Raw genomic sequence first — 12,832 nt, forward strand, 5'->3', positions numbered from 1 at the left:
GCAGACGGGAGCAACGGTGCCCTGCTGCGAGCACCAGCCAGGGAGTGGGGGTGCCAGGAGAAGTGCCGCTGGGACCCCACCACCAGTCAGTGCAATCGGCTGTGGGGGGGATGACCACCCCCCCCACCTCAGTGAGCAAGATCACTGACTGGCCGCTGAGGGGGCATGTGCTGTCCCTGACTCAGGAGGCACCAGTCGCCCATGAATCAAGGTAATCTCTTTGCCTTTTTACAGGCATTAAAAAAAACCTGAAAAGAAACTGGCACTTTACCTAAAACTCCACGTGCCCCCAGCACCAAGCCCAACGCATGTCCAGCAGAAGCATCACATTAGTTTGACCCGGCTCACCCAACACATCTGTATAGATTGGGTGCTTCAACAGTACTCTTTTGACACTTTTATCTACTAGCTGATTGAATCAGCTAGTAGATAAAAGAGCAAAAAAGCCCCACTGAAGCGTGCAACTATACAGACGCTGCAGAGCCAGGTCGAACTAACGTGCTACCTCTTCCGGTAAGGCATGTTGGGTTTCTTCTCCGTCTGTCTGCAGAATGCCTTGGAAAGGTTGGTCCACTGCAAAGTAGAAAAAAACCTTTGACACCACCAGCTTAGGCGGGTGGCTTAAAAGGCACACTCTCCAGTCTCCAAAATCTGCTGGATAACTCCCAGATTTAAATTGGAGAAATAAGTCATTATAAACTACTCATGGATAAGAGATGGTAACAGGTCAACAGGTGACAGTATTAGGAAAGTGGCATATTAAATATTAAAATATCTCAAACAACCTGCCTTGAGGATTTATGAAGAGGGAAGAAGAAGAGACAAGCACACTGAAAATAAAAGTTTGCAAAATACACTAAAGAACCTGAAAGAAACATAATAAGGAAGCATAGATTCCTCCTTCCCCCCCTTCCCTTATTTCTGCTTTAATGACATAATAATATATAGCAGCAAGCTGATTTCAGCTCTCTGCTTCCTTTCAGGCACAATTTAAAATTTGACAGTAATGAGTTATAGCAATGTTTTCAGACACTTGATGCCAACATTTTGCCAGACTGAGGGTCCTGTTCATTAAACATTTACATTCCACGCTTCTGTTCCAAGAGCTGCAGACAAAGCTGCAGCAATGTAATTCCACAGACAAACGTTTCACCCAAATGCTGTCCTCTCTTCTCCAATGGAGGTGTTCAACTGAAATGCTTCCAATAAAAACTGAAGTGCTGGCATTCGGAAACTCCAAAAGCAGCGGGAAGAAGACATTAAGGAGTGCAAACTGAAAGTAAATGACAGCTTTGCTCTTGAGAGTCAAGCCCTTATGGCATAATCCAGAATAGAAAGATCATAGGCGTTGCATCGTCTAACCAGAGACTTCCCAAAGCAGAGGTAGGCAGGGACCTAGGCTGGGAATGAGGTCGCGCGGTGACCTTCATCAGGTGACTGGATGAAGAATGGTTTTCATTCAAAAGCTTGTCTAAGTCTATCCCAACCGTGCATTTGGTCCAATACAAGGTGTCACCCACAAAAATCCTTGCTTTGAGCAAGTGAAATGCATTCATCCTCCTATCACCAAATCCTTGGTGTTTACTTCCACCAAGGAACTGCTGCCCAAGTTGCTTTCTCTGGCTGCTAAATCCTACTGTACTGAAGAGTCAGCGTCTGAAGTGTCAAGGGCCGGTTTGAGCAGGGTGCCCAGGCCGCAGCCGTAGCAATGCAGCTTCCCCGGGGGCGCTGCCTGAAATTCTTGGCTTCGGCTCTCAGTTCCAAGCCTGCCTGCCTCCTCCCTCCTCCACATCACTACCACTCGAAGCATAACCAGCCCGTGCTTTCCAAGCACGTATTAACTTAGCTTTTAGGTTCTTCTATTCATTAGCTGACCATTAGGTGTTTTTATTATAGCACCACATGACCGCTGTTCTCCGAGCAGATATTTTAAGTCAGCTTTTTCCATGTCCTGCACTTACTTATTGAACATGATTAGATAAAAGAGGCTACCTCGCAGGGCAGGCATCGCACTCTCTTTGGGTTTTCATGACACACGCAACCTATTGGTACGTTCAGTAAAGGGCAAATCACAGTCTGAATTCTGTGGGCAAGGATTGAGAGCATTAAATGGCAAGCGACCAGCAGATCTTCATAATTGGCATTCAAGATTGTTGTGCTTTCCTCTGTACTGCATATCACAGGAGGTGCATCTGCACAGACCAATGCCTTAGGCGGTGAGTCAGAAAGAAAGCCAAGTCTCTTACCATCAGGCTCTGCACAGCCCATGGAAATATGCCATCAAAAAAAGCCAAAATAGATAGATATGCTGTTATGATTCTCTGTGTTGCTACACTGAATCTCACTGAAACACCACAGGCCACTTGTTGAGTTTATCTAGAATCGACACCACAAATGGAAGCGCGAGGGCAGCACCGGTACGTGCACCTATGATTGCTTTAATCAAACCAGCATGATTAACAGTGGCAGCAAAGCTGCTGTGACAGGCCCTTTGGGGACCAGCGGTAGGTAGTCGGGTTGCAAGCCCGAGTTGAAGTTCATGCTGTTCTGTCGTCACTGCTACTCGTACCTGTGCTGACTAGATTAAAGCTAAGAGGAATATGCCTGCTCATGCTACAAACGTACTTTTGATTACAGCAATGCCTACTGTAGCTAATGTTAAAATCTGGACCACCATTTGAATAGCAATCAAGTGGCCTCTAGTTATTTACAACCTGAGACCGCCTACAAAAGATTCACAGTTTCCTTTCTTCTCCTATTAAAACTTCAAGATCAAACCCCAGTTTGAAAATAAAAGACTGGAGAAAACTGATGGATGTGGAGCCACTAATGCTGGAGAGCCTCTCTTCAAAGGACAAACCATCGGTGTGGGTGAAGAGCACCTACTAGCCATCCTGGCAATTTGTTCCTCAGTGCCTTGCTCTGCTACAAGAGGAGTCGACTGGAAGGGCTAAACAAGGTGAAAGAGTAAGGCTGAATTTGAGCTTCTCTGCTCAAGGACTCTCCAGATTAAGCACTGCGGTTTGCCCGTTTGGTCTTGAATTAGGAGAAGAGATAGGAGGAAATATATATAAACCTCACTCTTCTCAGCTGTTCATAACAAGCGGTGGGTGCTACAAATGCACCATAAGGAAAGATAAAGAAACAAGAAAGGGCAAGAAAAAGAGGGGATATACAGAAGCAAGAGAGCTCAGAAGAATTCATGTGAAGAGGAACAGAATCCTGGGCAGAGAGAATTGCGTGACAGCTGGATAAGACGGGCAAAGTGGAGAGATGGAAAATACTAAAAAAGATGGTGGAAGAGCTGCACGAAAACATGCAGTAGAAATGAAGAAAATAGGAAGCGGCAGGAGTGAAGCGAAAACAGGAAGTGAGGGAGGAGGAGCATCTAAGCTGGACACCATTAAATTGGATTCCAAAATATTTCAAATGCACAATTTGATTTTAAAAAAATCAATCCAGATGTTTTCAGGCACAATTAAGGGACTCTACAAGTTTGTTCCTGTTTCTAATGAAAAATGGTGCCCGCTGTAACAGCAAGACAGGTATAAACCCTCCCCAGAGCTTTACCCAGTTATAAGAGGAGCCTTGAGAAATCTGGGACCAAATCTAGCCTTGAAGTCAATCAGCCAACAGCAAAATCAAAAGTCTGCATCTAGGTCTACCAAGCTCGATTTGGGCCCTGAGAAAAGACTGATGTTGTAGTAGCTCCCTGGATTGCCTGGAAGAAAAGGTAAGCACCATCAGGAAGGGAACGGAGCCCAATTGTTTAACAACGGTGATTTTGAATGATTAATGTGAGTTGTTACCTGTTTTATTACTTCTTAATTTTTTTAATGCCAGATGAGAAATATGGCAGTACATTATGCCCCTGTTAATTTGTTATGCTTTTGCTGTTTTAAATCAAAATAGACCCTGACAAATAAATAAGATGGCCATTTCCCCAGGTCTGACGATCACGGTATCTATCTCAGGAACTGTAAAGCTTAAGGATTTGAGCACAACATATTGCTTAACAAGGGACCATATCTAATAAGACCTCCCATGGGGTAGAAGCATGCATACAAGGGAGGGAAAAAAAAATCAAACTCTACAGCTTTACTACTTGCTCTTTTTTAACAGAATTTAGTCTTGAAGGACTTGCAGAACCAAGCACAGGAGTACAATTCTTTTCAAGGAGGTCCATCAATGCAGCAGAATGACTTCATAAGAAAGACTTCGCGAGTGATACTTTTAGCATCTTGACTTGTCATTGTGAATCAGAAGGTATTTTAAAATGGTAGTAAGAAAGAGGCGTGTGGTCCTGAGAAGGAAGCCAGAGGCAAGCCAGGTCGGTTGCCCATTCCATTTAGAGCAGATACCCCTCTACAAAATCTTCGTAAAAAGACTGGGAGAAATTCCCTGCAAATGGTTTTCCTTAGCTAAACTTTTAAGCGTCAGCAATCATTTCAATGCTAATGTCAACATTATTTGGAACAAGTGACACCTTGTACCATTCATTAGGGATGTCATAAACATCCCACAACATATGGTGTCTCAAATCCAATTACCTTCCTATTCAACCAGTGACCTTGAAGGGGTTTTAATAAAACAAAAGCAAAATGCTCTTTGCTTCTTTTATGGTTAAGTAGCATGACAGCAAAATAGTTCAGGGTCATTCTTTTAACTGTATTTTCTGCAATTTTAAATGGAAATTAATGAAAGAGATTTAGTGAAAAAGTGGTCCTAGCAACACTTCGTTTGCAGATATACAGGCACATCAGTGCTTTCTGGTTTTTTGGGTAAGTCCGTTTCGAAATATTTGAAGAAGTCCTCGGCTGGAATTTGCGTGAATTCCCCCAGCAAAGGGCCAATATCAAGGACCTCTCAAACCTGCCAACATGAATCTGAAGTAGGGAAAAGGTCCCTGAATATCCTCCCTACTTGGTAGTAACATTGTATACCAAGGACAAGAGAAGCTAATGCCACCTGTTCTTTATCCACCAGTTTCCCACGTCATGCCTTTCCTCTGGTTTAAAACTACCAAGAAGAGGCAGGAGAACGTCAAGAGAGCCCATCCTTTATTTCCGGGGCAAGCAGATAGGTCTTAGGGTGGGCTTAGTTCCAGAAAATCAGAGCCCTTTCCTCTATGTCAGAAATCATAAAAGACTTATTTGCTAATACTCATCTATTGGGAAGAGGTGTTTTTTTTTTTTCCACTAGATGAACTCCTGCCCTCCTCAGATATTTTCTTTTACACACATTTCCCAGTCCTGCAATCCCAATGCAGCCAAACTCATGTACAAAATCCAGCCCATACTTTGTGAAATTATTTGGGATCCTTCCAGGCAAGAAGTTCTTTATAAATGCAAAAACTTGAGTAGTGATATTGGGCCTTTTCTTTCTTGCTACTTGGTCCAGGAATTTGGTGTTTATTTTAATAGTCATTGTAATATGGATAAAAAATAAAGCAGTCCCTGCCACAGAGCTTACAATTGAGCAATCTGTGCCATTCTCATGTTCAGACCCAAAATTTGGGGCCTTAATGAGGGCACTAGAGTACCTTCAACAGTGCAAGTCTAAACTAAGCAAATTTTGTAGAAGGGAACCAGAATTTGGTCTGCATTTATTTTATTTTATTATGAAACTTGGACAATTTGACATTCCTATATAAAAATATGCACTTCATTACATTTAGCCTGAGTCAGGTTATGGTGACAGATGCATGCTGGAAATTATAATTTGCATTCATTTTAAATACATTTCTAATTGATATTTAGAATCATTAGTAGGTTTCCTAAATGATGGAGCCAGAGCAGCCCACAGGTGGGAAAGGACCATGGCAAATACCAGGCCTTTAATTTCCTCCTATACACCAAGAGAGGAAGACCAGATGTTTATGCTGAGCCCAACAATCTCTTTCAGGAACATACTCATATATTTTCCCCTAGCTTTAAACTAAGCTAGGGCTTGCTTACATGAGTCATTGTAAAATACTTTCAGATCTATGGGAACGTTCAATATTATTCATATTTTATAAAAAGAGTTGAAAGAAAGCAAGCAAATAAATTAACAAGGTAAAGCAAAAAGACACCTTCATTAATAAAGGAATACAACGAGAAACTGGGATGAATACTCAATTTAAAATGAAGATCTGAAAGGACTGACTTGCTTGGGTGGCTACAAACATTTTCGGTGGAAGCAAGCCATATATTAAAAGAGTGAAGACGAGCAGGAAGTGCTCAGCAGGAATTGCCTATGAGTTGTGTCAAGGTATATAAAAATCTTTCTTCTATGGAACTCAACACCAATAGTAATTTGCTGTATTTATAAGTCTACTTCAGATGTCTGTGTTGTCCAGTGATATATAACTTTGAAGTAGTAATTTCATACTTACTATTCCTCCCCACACACATCTGATCAAACCCGTAGTCAGCTTAAAATCAAATCTCTCTCTGCTTATATGGATATTCTAGCTGGGAAATTACATTCTGGTTCTGAACACAGTTCAATAAGCATAAGAGCAAGAATTAACAAGTCCTGTGTTGGGCCAAGGGGAGCAATATTTGTTACTGATGCTGCTTACTACATTGACTTTTTGCAGATATTCGGACCCAGCCAACCCTTGCTCAGCTTTAAAGCATGGAAATCAATGCTGGGAAATTACAAAGAGGAAAAATAAACACGTGACAAGTGCCGTTAGTCACACCCATGAGATCACAGAATAAATAGTAAAATGTGCTTAATGTTTCCAGAATTTTAGGGATAATAATAATAAAAAACACCTCCCTAGTTTGACATATGTTGTAAGAAAAGTGCTAGACTGCTTTGCAATAATGCAGGGTGAGAGAGACAGGGTCATATGTGCAGCTCTTTCTCTGGCAGGCCAGGATCTCTGAGTAGATGTGATATCTTTTATTAGACCAACTGAGTAGTTGGAAAAAAGTTCTTAGCAAACTTCTGGGCGCCGTCACCCTTCTTCAGGCATAGGGAGTCTCTGCAGAGACTGAAGAAGGGTGACTGCGCCGGAAAGCTCACTAAGAACTTATTTCCAACGACTCACTCAGTTGGGCTAATTAAAGATATCACATCTACTCAAAGAACCTTGCCTGCCTATGTCCTTACACCGACACGGCTTCAACCAAAAACCCAGCAACATGGAAGATATCACTCATTCTTTGTTCATTTTAAGGCGGTGTAGCAATATACTATTGTGATACTTGCAGTTTTGATCCTGAAAGTAACTAAAGTGCAATGGGACCTGATCTGTGATCCCAACAATCATGCCTCCTTCTACGCCACACATGCATGGCAAGAGGCATGCTGGTAGGATCAGGGATCAGTACCTAATCACATGCAATTGCCAGTCAAGAGGAGCTCAGGATCACGATCCCAGGGTCCCCCTTGCACCAGCCAGAGGTCCAGTGCTCCCATAGCTGGGAATGCAAGCCAGCTGCTCTGAGGTTCACTCCTGATGATGGGAGTGGCCAACGTTCGATTTAAGGTTTGATGGGATCCAGCCACAAAGTTATTACGCATACTTTCTGTACCAACTTTGTGGCTTATTCTTTGTTTTATCACACCATTTACAGCTTCAATATATGGCAGGGTTGCTACTTACGACACGATTAACTGGCTAATCATATCTTAAGTGTCTGCCAGGGGCCTAAATGCCCAAAACTGAGCACTGAGAAGAAGCAGCTTTTTTTTTTTAACTTTAGTTTTGTTAAAGATTCAGTCCTTGACAGTTTCCTTATAGTTTGGTCCACAAAGAGCACTTGGACGACAGCGCTGGAAAAGTGAAATTTTATTTTCCAAAATCAACAACAGCCCAAATAGCAACAGGGTCCACCTCTTAGGGAAGTGGTCAAAGAATTGGCACATCTCAGGATGCCATTATGACCTCAAGCAAGTTACTTTATCTTTCTAAGAGTCAATTCCACACCTGTAAACTGCAGAAAATACCCCAGGGGGTAAGGATTGTGAGGCACTCAAATAAGACCGAGGACTACCTTAGATAAGTTCGCAGAGTAGATGCAACACAGATCCTGGAATTGCCATTTCCCACAATGTTCTTCACCTGCGTACCATGCTCTAACAGAGAAGAACCACTGATAAGGGCAAAAGTATAGGGGGGTGTGAAGCGGGTCTATTTGATTCGGATTCAGCCCAAATCAGGGACAGCGATTTGACTGGTTGATTCAGATCACTGTCCCTGATTTCATTCGGCCAAATCTGAATCTGAAGATATGATCAGTGATTCAGATGTAGACACAGCTTTAAATGTTTTTTCTACATACCTCAAGGTACCAGAGCAGCTCATGATCGCTGCAATGCTGGGGCACATGGAACGTCTTATAGGAGTGCAGGGGCCCCCCCGCGTGCTCAGTGGTGAACCCGGTAGTGGAGCAAAAGTACTTCCGGTCACTTCTGGGTCTGCCGGGAAGCACGCTGGGGACCCCCCCCCACACCCACCCAGTTCAGCAAACAGCTGCAGGGGGACCCCGGGTGCCCCCCCCAGACCCAGGAGACACCAGTCGCTGTGCCGGGGGGGATTTCAGAGGGAACACCCTGCGCGCTCCCTGGCGGATCTGGAGGTGGACCGGAAGTGCTTCTGCTCCACTTCTGAGTCTGCTGCTGAACATGCTGGGGAGCCCCCCGTGCTCCTGTGGGACACTCTGTGCACCCCAGCATCACAACGCTCACGAGCCACCTGTTACCTAGAAGTATGTAGAATAAAGACATTTAAAGCTGTGTCTATGTCCAAATCTTTCCGAATCTCTCTGAATCAGTTTGAAGGGTTCCGATTCGATTCGGAGAGATTAAAGGGTCCTTTGATTCGATTCAGATTTGGAGATTCGGCCATTGAATCAAATCAGGGACTGACGCTTTGCACAGCCTTAGCCCTACAAGACTAGTGTTATCTTCCACCAAATGCCATGTGAAAGATGCTTTTTCACAAAATGCCTTATTCTCCGAGACCTGGATTTTCAATGCTCCTGGACTTCAATAATAAATAAGAATGCTTGGCAGCGATGTAACAATTTCTGTCTTCCAAATGTTATTCAGACCATGTACCATCCCATTTGTAGATGGGGAAACTGCAGCAGAAGTTAAGTGATAAATCCAAAGCCACAGAAAAGACTCATTAGAACTCAAATGATCCTGACATGTAGCGCTGTGTGCAGACCTCGCTTTGAAATTTTTCCTCCCATTGCTGCCAATCTTTTTCATTGCTTTCATGTTTCCTGTGCCACTTTCCTTTCTCCATCTCCCTGCCATGAGAATAAAAATACAGCATATTGAAAAGCAGGCCAAACAAGATTGAATTGTGCAGGAGGGGGGAGGGACTCCAAGCTTGCTAAGGTTTGAATCGTCAAAGAACTGAAAAAAGAAAAACATTATCACAAAATCCACCAAAACCAACATAAATACAATATTATGATGAAAGGAGAATGCTATCTGGAAAAGCTAAGGTCAAGCATAAAGGAAGAGGATATTAAAAGCAAATAAATGCAAAACAAAATAATTCAAACTATTCACGGAAAAAATAATGTACCGTCAAGAAAAAAAATCAACTTAAGAGAGTGAAAAATATATGCTATTGACATAAGAAAATGTTGCTTTCAGGATTCTCTGGTACATTGTTGGGGTGGGAGAGAGAGGGGGAGGGCAAGGGACTGATAATACCTCTGCAGCTCCAATGAATAGGAAAAGAAAATGCATTAAAAGCTTAATGAGAACAAGGTTGCAAGCAAATTGATTCACCCCAGCTGATTGCATTTTCAGGAAATACTCAAATACCAACAGGCAGAGAGCTATGTAACTCTTAAGGAAAATAAATGTTCCCTAGCTGAACTGGAGCATAGATGTTTGGCCCACCAGTGCACGGCAGAGTCCTGAAAGGAACCTCTGCCCAAGTCTCTTCCCAAATTATCTTTTCAGCAATGCAAGTGTAACTCCAATAGCACGATCGGCTCCCACAGATCATCAGCCACTCAAAATTCTTTACAAAGAAGATCAAGTACCATCACTTTCATTTTACAGATGGGGAAACCAAGGCACAGAAAGATGAACCGATTCAGCCAACATCACAGAAGGTTAGAAGCAGGGCTTGGAATAGAAGTCAGGTCTCCTGAATCTAGCCTGTCACTCTTATTTATCGAGGCTTGAATATCATTTATTCCCATGAACACAGGCTTCTGGCATGATATAGGTCACTGAATGGAACTCTCCCGTTGTACTCGGCCTTGGTGAGGCCGCAGCTGGAGTACTGCGTCCAGTTTTGGGCTCCGCAATTGGAAAAGGATGTGGAGAAGCTTGAGAGAGTCCAGAGAAGAGCCACACGCATGATCAGAGGTCAGCATAACAGACCTTGTGACTAGAGGCTCAGACCTTATGACTAGTGAGACTCTTCAGCCTGGAAAAGCACCGGTTCAGGGGTGATCTGGTGGCCACCTATAAGTTTATCAGGGGTGCTCACCAGGATCTGGGGGAACATCTGTTCACCAGAGCGCCCCAAGGGATGACAAGATCGAACGGTCACAAACTCCTCCATGACCGTTTCAGGCTGGACATAAGGAAGAATTTCTTTACTGTCCGAGCCCCCAAGGTTTGGACTAGACTGCCACCGGAGGTGGTTCAAGCACCCACTTTCAATGCCTTCAAGACACTTTTGGATGTTTATCTTGCTGGGATCCTATGACCCCAGCTGACTTCCTGCCCTGGGGCAGGGGGCTGGACTCGATGATCCTCCGGGGTCCCTTCCAGCCCCAATGTCTATGAAATCTATCAGTTAAACAACATTTAATGACATTTCCTGCCAACTAAGAAGAAAAAAAGTACTTGTGCCAGAGACTGGCCATGCTGGACATTAGGCAAATGCCTTGGCAACTAAGGCAATCGTGTAGATTGTTATGCAAAACAAAAACAAAAAAACCCAAAAAATTATACATGTTTACTACTTGAGGAGAGACCCTTCCCAGGTCATATACATGAGATTTAAAAGAGACACAAATTTGTGAGACAGAACCAAGCTTATTGCGTCGAAGCCAATGTAAGGTGGAGGGTTTACCTGTGTCACATATGTCAGATGTGCTAAATGGCATGCAGGTGAACTCAGCCTGGGACTAACTGCTTATGTTGCTCTGAGTTGAGGCCCATGGTTTGGCACATGACACAGGGCTGAACACAGGAGGCTGCAAGGGAAAATACAGATGAAGCTGATGAATTTAGATGCATTTCCTGTTCTTTTTTTGCCATAATGAACTAGAAGTTAAATAAAGGAATAATTGCAACCTGCTCAGTTGGACAGCATCCAAGGCTGTAATCCCTACGGTACATTCACTACAGAAGCGCCAACCAAGGGTATTGAGCAAAATGAGCAGAAGGGAACTAGCTTGGTTCTGCATTATTGAGAACCGTTCATCACAGAGTGAGAGGCCTGTGCCGGGAATGTGCAGCTAGCCCTTTACTAGTCCAAGGAGAATAGTATTTGGGCATACGCATATTCTGACATGTGCTCTGCTTCTTTGTGTACTTGCCAGAGGCTAAACACGCAAAGAGTTAAACACTGGAGACACACAGCAGTTCACCTTAAGCCCATATACAGTGTTGACTCACATTTGTACCCTGTGCTGTTCCCCAGGAAAGGGTTGGATGAATCAAGGTACGTACATACATAGTAGCAGAATCATATTAAGCCAATGCTTGGAGCAAGTAGGTAGAGGTGGCAGGCAGAGAAGGAAGCCTTATGGTCTGCAGATATGTATTAGCTGTACAAAATAAGGAGCTATAACACCTGTGCATAGGAGAGGCCAGAAGTCACAGCTATGAGATGCTAGGATATTGCAGTGAGGGGCTCCTAGTAGACGATATAACATGGTGATGGTTTAACAGAGAGAGAAGAATTGGGAAGAATGCAGAATACAAATCATTTGATGGGATCCTACTTGCTTGGTTTGGGCTCCTCCAAAGACAAATCTTAGGTAGATAAGTCAGCAACTGAATTGCTCTCAAATGCATTTCACCACTTCAAAGGTAGCATGTCAGCCTCATGGGGAAAAAATATCTTCACCACAGACAAAGCACTTTGTGCCCTTTGGACATGAAAAGCGCTATATAAATTAAGATAGCACTGGGCTCAGTGAGACCAAACAAATAAAGCCCCTTCTGGCCTCATTGGACCCAATCCTCATATCCTGCAAAGAAAGCAAAAGGTGTCCAGGTGTCAGACATTCAAAACACCTGTACAGTAGAAAATCCCCTACCCAGACTCAACCTGGAAGTAGACAGCACAAAGTTACACCAGCTAAAGCCAGCGTTGATGAATGTAAGACCTGCTACTAGTAATCATCATTGTTGGCAAAGCACTCGACATGAGCTGCATCACTGAAACCTGGTGAGACAGCCCTGCAAGCTCGCCTTCATCCAGGACACTTGGCACATCACAAACTGAGAAGAAACAGGGCAGCACTGCACGCATTTTCCCTGCAAACAGCAAATGCAAGAGAGATGCCTCAGGTAAGACAACATCATTAAAATGCATTCATCTCACAGGTGAAACAAGAGCCAAAGGTAAGATAGATTTTATGCTCTTTTATTCTTTGACTACCACAGAGAAAAGGAGCTCACTGACACCTTGTTGTCCTGGAGTATTTTAAACACAATGATATTGATAAAGTCCCCCCCAAAATATCATCTCATTTGCTTCCTTAGGCTTTTCATCAGACATCTCTGGTTCAATCCACATAGTCTGCCATGCATTGGGCCTCATCTTGGGCATCAATGTTGAGATCAAGGACAACACAACCCAAACACTCATTTGGATAGGCCAATCCCTCATTAAGGCAGC

At 43.4% G+C, this 12,832-nt stretch overlaps 1 long non-coding RNA gene across 5 annotated transcripts in view; it reads right to left on the reverse strand.

Annotated features, from left to right (window-relative positions):
• LOC132252086 (uncharacterized) overlaps positions 1-12,832 on the reverse strand; it is a 189,180-nt gene that overhangs the window by 29,532 nt on the left and 146,816 nt on the right. For 2 of the 5 annotated variants that reach the window (XR_009463811.1, XR_009463815.1), the window contains 2 exons: positions 11,054-11,177; positions 8,671-9,254 (listed from right to left, as the gene is read on the reverse strand). The exons of 2 other annotated variants lie outside the window; for them this stretch is intronic. This is a non-coding gene — a long non-coding RNA (uncharacterized LOC132252086). Of the gene's footprint in view, positions 1-8,670; positions 9,255-11,053; positions 11,178-12,832 lie in introns of those variants that run through there. One more of the 5 variants, XR_009463812.1, reaches the window with a different exon arrangement.

The sequence above is a fragment of the Alligator mississippiensis genome, chromosome 8 (genome assembly GCF_030867095.1).
Source record: "Alligator mississippiensis isolate rAllMis1 chromosome 8, rAllMis1, whole genome shotgun sequence".
Lineage (NCBI taxonomy): Eukaryota > Metazoa > Chordata > Crocodylia > Alligatoridae > Alligator > Alligator mississippiensis.